The following is an 11,498-nucleotide window of genomic DNA, read 5'->3' on the forward strand; positions in this document are numbered from 1 at the left end:
AAGCTATATGATCACTATAACATAAGCTTGGCACCAAAGAAGAAGTGAAAAAATTCACCTCCCCTCATTCTTTGCAGAGGTGGGGGGCTATGGGTGTGGAACATTGCATATACTCTTAGACTCAACTGATGTGTTAGTTTTTCTGAATTGCCTTCAACTGCCCCCTCCCCTTTATTTTTGATTCTTTGTTGCAAAGGATGGCTCACTGAGTAAGGGAAGAGGGGAGGAAAAATATACACAAAAATAAAGATGATATAAAAACATAATGGAGTTGACTGTGATGGACCTTTACAGGCAGGGAGAAGCGTGTAGAGTGCAGTGGATTCCAAAAGATGCATTTTCTAGCTCTGAGCCTCAGTTTCCTCAAATAGACTTGATAATCTCTGCTCTATCAATTCCCTCCAGATTTTGATGCTCCAAAAATAACTTTGCGGATGTTGTATTTATTTTGAATTTACTCATGTGCGCCCATATTGTCATCCAGCCTCCCCACCCTCACCCCAGGTAGACTATAAGCTCTCTGAGGTTATGGACTGTTTCACTTATGTCTTTGTGTCCTCAGTGCCTACAATGGTGACTCATGGTTTTTAAAATGCCTGTAGAATTAAATTAAAATTAAATTAAGCAAGGGGCAGCTAGGTGGCATTGTGGATAGAGTACCAGCCCCTGGAGTCAGGAGAACCTGAGTTCAACTCCAGCCTCAGACATTTACTAGCTGTGAGACCCAGGACAAGTCACTTAACCCTGATTGCCTCCCCACCAAAATTAAATTCAGCGGTCATACGTAGTAGAACTATACAAAGGGACCTATGAGGAAAAGAGCTTGGATGCCCTGCTGCGTGGTTTTTAAGTTGGGTTTTATAACAAAAAATTGTCTTTTATGAAAATTGAGAGTGACCTGGGTGAAATGTTTCTGGGTTTTGGGTGATGGGAAAATGTGAAGGTGTATTTTATTATCTTTTTATTTCTCCCTCCACTAGCAGTGCAGGCACTTTCGGTAAAGAAGGGGGTTGGGGACCTAGCTAGTTCTGAGATTACATAGGAGCACAGGCATAATATCCCCAGAGAACTCTTTGAATGTAAGAGACTTCCTGATAGACTAAGAAAATTTGGGATTATAGAACAGGAGGATGAATTCAATTCAGATTTTCCAAGTGAGTGAATTCCAGGTCATTGTGTAAGTGAAAACGCCGGGCTCAGTCTAAGCCAGGACTACTCCGTGGAGGTCAGCGTTCTTTGACTCCAGACTGCAAGGGTCCAGGGACCTTCCAGGGACACGTACCCTCTTGAGAAAATAGGGAAGGGCTTTGTAGTTCTGAAGGTAAAAGGGATCGCCCTCTCTCATCCCCAATTTCTCACTACTCTGTGACCTCTCCCTGTCCACGGGCGGCTTCTCTCGCCCTTTATGAACATGCACACGTTTCCCTCATCCTCACAAACTCCTCACTTGATGTCGCCGTGCCCTCTGACTATTGTTCTACAGCCCTCTTCCCTTTCATGACTGAGCTCCTGGAGAAGACTAGCTATGAATGGTGCCCCCACTTTCTTTCCTCAAACTCTCTTCTTAGCTCTTTTCAGTCTGGCTTCGCTAGTTATTTAACTAAAATGGCTCTCCAGATTTACAGATGATATCTTAATGACCACATTCCTCTTCTCAATCCTCATGAGTCTTGACTTCTCTTCACCCTTTTGTCAATCCCTCTTGAAGGGGAGGGAGGGATGTTTAGCCCACGCCTGTGAAGACTTCCCCCAGGGATGGGCGTAGGAGAACAATTTGTTCTAGTGGCCATGAAGGGGAATGAAGCTGTGGAGAGTTTAGAGCTTGGTGAGACACTGAAGACCCCAAGGGCATCCAGTGCATCTCAGGCCATTTGCCAGTCATCTGGACTTTCGCTCTGCCCCGGACTTCAATGATTCTGGAAGAGAGAGTCAGGCTGACGACTCTGCAATTCTGCCTCACCGAAAGCCAGTTCATAAACAAGTTAGGGTGTCACCCTGTGATATCATTGGTCCTCTTTGAAAACGGAGGACAAACAACTGTCTTTCCTCTCGGTTTTCATGACAGTACTTTATCCTGGTTCTCCTCCTACCTGTCTGATCTTTTTATTTTCTTAGCCTCCTTTGTTGGAACTACGTCCACGCTGCTCCCACGGGGTGTCCCCCAAGGCTTTCTTCTGGCCCCTCTTTTCTTTCTATATGATTTCACTCCTATTCTCATTGGTCCCATAGATTTACTCATCATCTCTTTGCTGTGATTCTTAAGCCTACTTATCAAGCCCCAACCTTTCTGGTGGCCTCCAATTTCAAATCCCCAACTGCCCATTAGCCATGTCAAACTGTACATCCTGTAGACATCTGAAATTAAACGTGTCCAAAAGGGACATTATCTCCCTCCACCCAGTGAGGTGCCCCCCCCACCCCAAGCCCTTCTATTTTCTTATTTAAGGAAGGGATATTATCATCGAGAGCACAAACATCCTCCCAGGCTCCCAAGCTCACAACCTGGTGTAATTCTTGACTCATCACTCTTTTTCATACCCCTCCCCCCACATCCAATAAGTTGCTGTCAGTCAGCAAACATTTATTAAGCACCTACTTTGTGCTAGGTACCATGCTAAAGTACAGAAAAGCAGAAAAATAGTTTTTGCTCTCAAGACACTCACAGACTAACAAATATTTTTGTTTTGTTATTTTTAAATATGTTTTTAAGTTAGTGCAGGGAGCTGAAAAATTCGTTCTTTCCTACCTATGAAATAACCGCAGCAATTATTTCCCCAGGTACTAAAGAAGGGGGAAAGGGGTGGAGGGGAATTGACCTCTCCCAATCAGGCGTTGCAGCTGTTCAAGGGTTTTGAAAAACCTTTATGGGGCCAAAACACCAATCTTGCAGTGATCTTAGCAGGCCTCCTCTGTGGACTGTTTGTACAAGAGATTTCGCTGGATTCCACAGTGTTCCTAAACACACACGATAGTACACTTTTAATTCTTTATTTTTGGTGACCTCCTTCCATCCCACAGGGCCCCTTTCACTCCAACCAAAGAACAGGATGAGCTAAAGTGCAGCCGTCGTGTGCTGGGGCAGGCCTGACTAGCTCTGGAGGCCTGAGAAAGAGGGAAGGCCCAAGGAAACCACGTTCTAAATGGGGGAAATTAGAGATAATCACCAGAGGGAAAGCACTAGCGTGAAGCGAAAGCAGGAAAGGCTTCCTGGAGAAGGCAGGATTTTAACTGGAACTTGAAGAAAGTCAGGGAAGCCGGGAAGCAGAGATGAGGAGGGAGAGGATGCCAGGCATTGAGGACAGCCCGAGTGAATGCCTTGAGTCAAGAAATAGTGTCGTGTGTGAAGAACCCCAAGAAGGTCAGGGTCACTGGATCAATCAATCAGTCGACATTTATGTAGTGCCTGTGAGTTTCCCTGTCACTGTACTGAGCACTGAGCTGCAAAGAGAGGCAAAAGACAGTCCCTGCCCTCAGGGAATTTACAGTCCGATGGGGGAAACAACATGCATACAAATCTATACAAACAAGCTCTACACAGGATGAATAATGGACAGAGGGAAGGCACTGGGATTAAGAGGGGTTGGGGAAGGCTTCCTGTAGGAGGTGGGATTTTAGCTGGGATGTACAGGACTGCCTAGTCCTGGTTCAGAGAGAGCCTAGAGGGCAGAAAGACTGAGTATGGGGTGTGGGGGGGTTAATCCAAACAGAAAATTTTACCTTTGATCCTGGAGGCCACTGGGAACTATTGAAGCTTATTGAATAGGGAGATGACGTAGGCTAGGGCTTTAGAAAGATTAATTTGACCCCTAAATGGAGGATGGACTGGAGGCTGGAGAGGCTGAGGCAGGCGGCCCCACCAGCAGGTGATTTCAATAGTCGCGAAGTGAGAGGATAGGGCTGGTTACTTCTCTGGTGGCAGCGTCAGAGGAGAGAAGGGGGTATGTTCAAGAGGTGGTATGGAGGTGGTATGAAGGTGGAGATGAAACACTTGGCAACTTGAGGGAGCAAGAGCCTGGGCTGGCGCAAAGCAACTGGTAGAATTGGTGCCGGAAAAACTGGTGCTTGGGAGGCCAGGAAGCTCTCCCAGGCAAACCAAGGAAAGGGGAGTCTCGATAGCTTTCATAACCCTTCTCATCTACGCCCCCTGCTCCCCTCTGACACTGCCCCCACCGTGGCACAGGCCCTCATCACCTCCCACCTGGACTATTGCAATGGCTGCTGAGGGTCTCCCCACTCCAGCCCATCCTCCATTCAGCCACGGAAGGGATTTTCCTAAATTGCAGACCCATTTGTTATCCCTTTCGTTCCCAATAAATTCTAGTGGTTCCTTATCGCCTCCAGGATCAACTAAAAAACCCTCTTGGGTATTTAAAGCCCTCCATAGGGGGCAGCTAGGTGGCGCCATAGACAGAGCTCCTGCCTCAGAGTCAGGAGGACCTCAGTTCAAATCCGTTCTCAGACACTTGACACCTACTAGCTGTGTGACCCTGGGCAAGTCACTTAACCCCCATTGCCTCACCAAAAAGCAAATAAATAAATAAAAATAAAACCCTTCATAACCTCATCCCTAACTAGTTATCCAATCTTCTCATACTTTACTCCCCTCCCCCACATACTTAGCAATCCAATGCTCTTCATTATCACACACACCTCCAGTCTCCAGGCCTTTGCACTGGCAGTTCCCCTGGCCTGGAATGCTTTCCCTCCTCATCTGTTTCCTGGTTTCCTTGGCTTCCTTCAGGTCCTGGCTAAAATCCCACCTTATGCAGGAAGCCTTGCCTGATCCCCCTTAGTGCTACTGTGGGCCCTCTGTTGATTATTTCAAATTTATCTTCTATATAGCTTCTTTGTACGCAGCTGTCTGCATGTTGTCTTCCCCATTAGAAAGTAAGCTCCTTGAGGGCAGAAATTGTGTTTGCCTTTCTTTGCAAACCCAGTGCTTAGCACAGTGTCTGGCACCTAGTAGGAGCTTAATAAACACTTGCTGACTTGGTTCAAATCCCAACACTATTACATACTACTTATGTGACCCTGGACGAGTCACTTAAATTCTCTGTAGATTCTAAGATCCCTCCTATTTCTAAATCTGTATACCCCTATAGACTAGCCCACATTTCTCCATCTCGTACACAAGAATAATCTGAAAGACTTTGGTAAATGCTTTGCTTAAATCCAAGTATACCTTAGTTATAGCATTTCCCTGACACGCCAATCTGACGACAAGGTTAAAAAGCAAAACACAGATGCTATTAGTCAGGCACAAGGAACCCATGTCTGCATTTGAAAAGTTGGAATAAAGGGAGTCTGAGCTATGGCAGAGATGGGAAGCATGAAGCAGAATTCTTGGCTCCATCCATAGATTTCTCAGAGAGGACACCTGGACTGAGGGAAGTCCGCCAAAGGTCAACTCTCTCCCCATTTGTCCTCATTCCAATGCTTGTCACCAAGCGCAGACATCCAAATGTTTCCAGGTAACAGAATTTCACCTCAACTACAAAAATGCCCCAAAGAGATAGACATAGAAGTAGAGAACCCAGCCTCTGCCTAGGAGGAATCTTTCCTGGCTGGGGGCTTGGAGCAGTTGTGAATGAATTCATGACTTTTTTGTCTAAAATAAACTCCCTAAAGCCAAAGAGGAGGAAATTATGTAGGCCTTAGTGACTATTATATTACTCCTCAGCTTAAAATGAGCTGATTATTATAACAAGATGTTAGTCTTCTTTATCATTCTTTTTCCAAGTCCTTATGATAATGCCAATTTAATAATATTTAAGAATTTTGCCAGGAATTTGGATGCAATTCATTCTTCCTATAGAACTAATGTATGGTTCTTAATATAAGGTCTACGAACTTTAAAAAAAAACTGTAACTGTATTTCACTGTTATTGGTTTCCTTTTCCATGCTATATATTTTATTTTATGCATTTAAAAACATTATTGGAGAAGAGTTCAGAGACTACACACACACACAAAAGGTTAAGAATCCTTGGTTTGGAAGGAGAAGAATCTAACTTCTTATGCATTCTGAAAACTGATACAATATTTGTCCATCTCCAGCCCGGGACACCCCTTCTGTCCTCCGAGATTTTCCAAAGAGCACTGACAGCTGTGTTATATTGGAAAGTACCCTGGCCCTGGAGACAGGACACCTGTGTTCAAACTCTACAATTTGACACTTCCTAGCTGTGTGACTCTGGGATCACAGGGTTCTGTGATTCTCAGTTTCCTCGTCTATGACATAAGGAATTAAGTGAAATGATAGAAGTTGCAGAAAGGCAGATTTCTGCTCAATAGGCTGAAACATTGATCAGCCCACAAAGAGGGATGGATTTTTTCGGGAGGAAGTGACTGTGCTGTCGCTAGAGGGTTTCAAACAGAGGCTAGATATCTACTTGTTGAAAGCGTTGCTAAGAAAATTCCTGCCCTTTTAAGAATGGGACTAGGAAGTCTCTGAGGTTTCCTCCTGTTCGGAGAGCCTGTGGTCCTCTCCTGGAGCCCCCTGCCCCGCCCACTCCCACTTCCCTCTGTTTCCTGGATGACTTTGGGATTCATGCCATCACCACCTGCCATTTCTGGCTCTCCAACACTCCACTCCTGTGGACGGAAGCTGGGATCAACAAGCAGCTGGTGTCCCAGGCCAGGAAGCTTTCCGGAAACAACTTTGAGGCTGTGCCATCTCTCTGGGGCCTATGAAATAATGTCTTTTGGGGGAATCCAAGTTCTCATTGACCTCAAATTTCAGGTGTTAGGGTACCCTGGGGAGCTCAGGAAAGCAAAACATAAGAAACAAATACAGCCCTGGCCTCAAACCTTACGCTTCTGGGAAAGGGGGATTGGAAAAGTCAGAAGAGGATAAAAATGGATTCATCCAGGGCCAGCCATGATCTGGAACTTTGTAGGCAAGGAATGATGGGAGAAAAGCAAAGGTCTGGGGAAAGACCCTAAGTCAGAAGTGAGGAGATCTGGGTTCTAATTTTGGTTCTGCTGTGTAACCCTGGGAAAATGACTTATGCTCTCTGTTCCTCACAGCCTCTATGCTGATAACTCTCAGATCTCTGTCTCCATCCCTGACCTCGGTTTGAAAGTCCAGGCTCTGTGTCCAGGTGCCTCCAAGACACCTCCACTTTGATGTCTCACCAGATCCTCAAAAAGTGATTTTTTAAAAATTCCTACATCTTCTCCTCTTTCTACTTTTCACTTTTTGTTTCCACAATTCCATTATTTGTCTTGCATCTTGGCTCTGTAATCCTGGGGATTCCTCACCTCTTGAATTCAATCCGTTGAGAGGTTCTGTGGATTGTGGTCACTTAACAGGCTAAGGGCCAGGAATACTGAGGATGCCAAGGAAATAAATAAGTAAACAATCAACCAACCAAATAAATAAATAAATAAATGAGTGAAAGAATGAATAAATAAATATGATTCTTACCCCTCAAGGAGCTTATAGTCTGATGGGGAAGGTAACATGGAAATAACCAGATAGATACAAGGCTTGATGGAAGGTCATCTCAGAGGGAAGGCATTAGCAGATGGGGGGGTGGGGGTGGGCAAGAAAGGCTTCCTACAGAAGGTGAGATTTAAGCAGAGACTTGAAGGAATACAGGAGACAGAGGTGAGGAGGGAAGCATTCCAGGCATGGGGCACAGCCATTACAAAGGCCTGGAGTCTGGAGATGGTTATTTTGTGTGAGGAAGAGCAAAGAGGCCAATGTCACTGGAGGGGAGGGAGTAAAGTATAAGCAGACAGGCAAAGGATGAAAGTCATAGAGGGCCACCAGAATTAATTGATTAGGGTCAGATATGAGCAGTAGGAAGCTCACTTTGGCACCTAATTGGAAGAGGGATAGGAGTGAGGAGAGGCTTGACAGCAAGGAGGCCAATTGGGAGGTTATTGCAGCAGTCCATATGTGAGGTGATGAGATCTATAACCAGGATGGGGACCATGTGGGCAGGCAGAAGGGGTATATGTGGGCAATATGTGGAAGTAGAAATGACTCCTGATTCACTATGACTGTTCACTCCTCTCCCTAGGATGCTCGTTTCCCCAAGAGTCACTGAAATAACAATCCAGGATGATCCCCTTCTGCTACCTCCTGTTGTCATTATTGTCACTGGTCAAGTTGAAGCCAAGTTCCAGGCTCCCCTGTCATCCTGCTCACCGGTTGACTGCGCTTGCATATCTAGGTGCCTCAGCTGGCATCCCCCTCCTGCGGCTGATGTCCACTCTAGAGATCCTTGTTGTCATCTGTATTTCTTGGGATAAAATGCTTTCAAGGGTAAGGAAGGGAGTTTGACAACCGTTCCTCAATAAAATAACAGACATGATTAAGTTGTCCTGGAGGTAAGCTGGATCTACCTTGGTTAGTTTGTAAATTATAGAAATGCGCCCAGTCTGACATCACCCCCTACCCAGACCCCACTTCTATTTGGTCCCTGCCTCCTCCTGCAAATCAACACTCTGGTTGTCATAACACAAAGCAGCGGTAAGACCCCTAGAAACGTTACATCAGGGTTATAGAGATTTGGCCGGGAGGAGGTTACAATGTAGCTAAAGGGATCTTAGAGGCTGTCTGATACAGCTCCCTTGTTTTATAAGCAGGGACAGGAGGCCCAGAACGGGAAAGAGGCTTGCTTTCTGCTGCATTCCAAAGATTCGTGATGCCGATTTGACCCCTCCTTGCCTTATTAACCATCTTTATGGGTTACTGCGGTCAAAAAAGTGGCCAATCTGGTCATAGGCCTTTCTGGATTAGGCTAGCCTGGGGTTGGTAGGTGCCACACATGCATGCACACCACACAGCACCAGGCATCCTATCTGGATACCATCTGCCAAAACCTTTGCTTTGTTACCATAGCCTTAAAGAGCCCAGGGTCATGGCCACCCCATGAGAAGACATCCAGGACATCATCAGTGGACTTCCTGGGACCCCACCTAGCCCTGATACGATTCTCCATGGTTTTCAGAGTGCTTGTCCATCTCACCCGGCCCTCACCAGGATCACGATTAAGGCGGGGTGACCCGTACTCTGCTGGGGCAGCACCAGCGCGTAGAAATCACAAAAATTCAGAACGATGGCTTTTGAAGATTGTGCAATTGAAAATGGGTTACGTTTGCGTGTTTTGAAAAACATGTTTAAAAACCTTTTGTTTTTACATCCAAGTCACCAGGCCCCCCACCCCCACATCCTGCTCCCCCTCCCCACATTGAGCCCTCACTTGTAACAAAAACATCTAAGGGAAATCAATAGATGTTATGACCTCATCCAACTGTGTATGCCTCATTCCACAGCTGTACTCCTCTGCTTGTCTACTGAGAGGAGAGAGGTGTATTGCACCATTAATTCTCCTCAACCCAGCCCTGCCCTGATCCCCAACTGCCCTGACTTTGCCTTAATTACTGATATGGTTGTACTGCTGGCCCAAACCTCCAGTATAGCTGTGCCCCTCAGGGAAAGAGATTTGCCCAGTCATAGATTCCAATAACAACTGGGCCAGGTCTAGGCCAGGGTTTTGGACTTTCAGCCCGGCTCTCTTTCCCTCAGTGACTCACGTTATATGCCAGGGCAGCTGGTGGTGTAATGGATACAGCACTAAGCTTGGAGGCAGGAAGATTTGAGTTCAAATCCAGCCTCAGATACTTTCTAGCTGTGTGACCCTGGACAAGTTACTTAACTTCTGTTTGCCTCAGTTTCTTCATCTATAAAATGGAGATGATAATAGCACCTGCCTCCAAGAATTGTTGTGAGGATTGAATGAGATGATGGTAAAGTGCTTAACCCAGTACCTGGAACGTCTCATTGAGCTGTGTCTAACTCTTACTGATTCCATAGACCACATCCAGTCAACACTGTTCATGGGTTCTTCTTTGCAAGGATACTGAAGTGACTTGCCATTTCCTTCTCTAGTTCATTTTACAGATGAGAAAACTGAAGCAAACAGGATTAAGTGACTTGCCCAGGGTCACACAGCTTGTAAATACCTGAGGCTGGATTTGAACTCAGGTCTTTCCGACTCCAGACCCTATCTGCTGAGCCACCCAGCTGCCTTATAGTAGGGGTTATATAAATGTTAGTCATTATTATTATTACTTTAAGAGTGCTAGGCCGTCAACTACTCCTCCAGGCCCAGCACCAACCTGTCTGCTACGCCGATCACTCCCTCATTTATCATTCCACAAACAGTTTCTGCTGAGTGCCAAGCCCTGTGCTCCAGGAAGGGGAAGCTATGGCACGTCTCTCCCTCTCTCTGGGGCTCAGTTTCCCCATCTGTAAAATGAGGAGACTGGACCAGGGGAGGTGCCAGCTCCCAAAGTCTACACATCCATGCCTGGCTCTGTGATTTCTTGGGCCAGGAGGGAGGAGCCCACCAGAGCTGGCTTGTCCTCAAAGGTGGAAGCAGCTGGGCTCTGACACTTCAGAAAAGACAGAAACAAACAGAAAACAAGCCTCTGGGCCAAGCAAGACTGAGCCTGGAAAGAATGTTGAGAATGAAGTTCAGCCGAGTTGTTTAGAGCTTGGCACCAGTGAGGTCACAGTCTTGGGTTGGATTCCCTTGTGGCCCAGGGAGCCTGGCTGTGTTCCTCAGCCATAACCAGGAGATGCTGGAGGCACCGGAACCAGTAAGAGCGTATCGTAGTGGTCCAGGACTGAGGTGGAGGGGCAGGTAGGTGGCGCCACCATGCACAGAGTGCCAGACCTAGAGTCAGGAGGACTGGAGTTCAAATCTGCCCTTGCTAGCTGGGTGACCCTGGGCAAGTCACTTCACCCTGTTTGCCTCAGTTTCCTCATCTGTAAAATGAGCTGGAGAAGGAAATGGCAAACCAGTCCAGTATCTCTGCCAAGAAAACCCCAAATGGGGTCGTGAAGAGTCGGATACAACTGAACGACAGTCTTTATATAACGATCCCTATGGGCTGTGTATTGACTTGGCTTCACAATGCACCATTACGTATGTTTTATTATATTTTTGCTTATTTCCGAGGGGTTGACACCTCTGCTATGCCATGCTACCCTAATCACAAACATCTTTACGAAGAGGAAGGAGCTTTGGCTTCAGAGTCAAAGAACCTGGTGTGGAATCCTCATGGTGACAACCGTGTGGGCCCTTGGCCAAGTCACAGCTTCAGACTTCTTTGTTGGATGAGAGGAGGAACTCCAGAGAGTCCCTTCCTGCTCTGGGTCTGTGATCCCAGGCACCTGATGAGCCAGAGATCAGTAAGCACCCTCTACCTCCTTTCTCTTCCCAGCTCCCAGGATCCATGTTTCTGTTCCCCATCCATTTCCCAGGGGAATGGAACTTCCAGATGAAGTGATTTTTCCTTTGGGGAGGACTGACAGATATGAAGAAGACCCTCTCCCTGATTCTGGCTATATAAAATTAAAAAACAATTAAATCACAAGAGGTGAAGGCTAAAAGTGGATTGGGAAGAAGAGAAGAAGAACTGATTTAAGGGAGAAAAATCAGTGAAAATATTAAGCTAAGCTTCCCACTTCAATTCAG

The sequence above is a fragment of the Phascolarctos cinereus genome, unplaced genomic scaffold (genome assembly GCF_003287225.1).
Source record: "Phascolarctos cinereus isolate Bilbo 61053 unplaced genomic scaffold, phaCin_HiC Scaffold_5;HRSCAF=322, whole genome shotgun sequence".
Lineage (NCBI taxonomy): Eukaryota > Metazoa > Chordata > Mammalia > Diprotodontia > Phascolarctidae > Phascolarctos > Phascolarctos cinereus.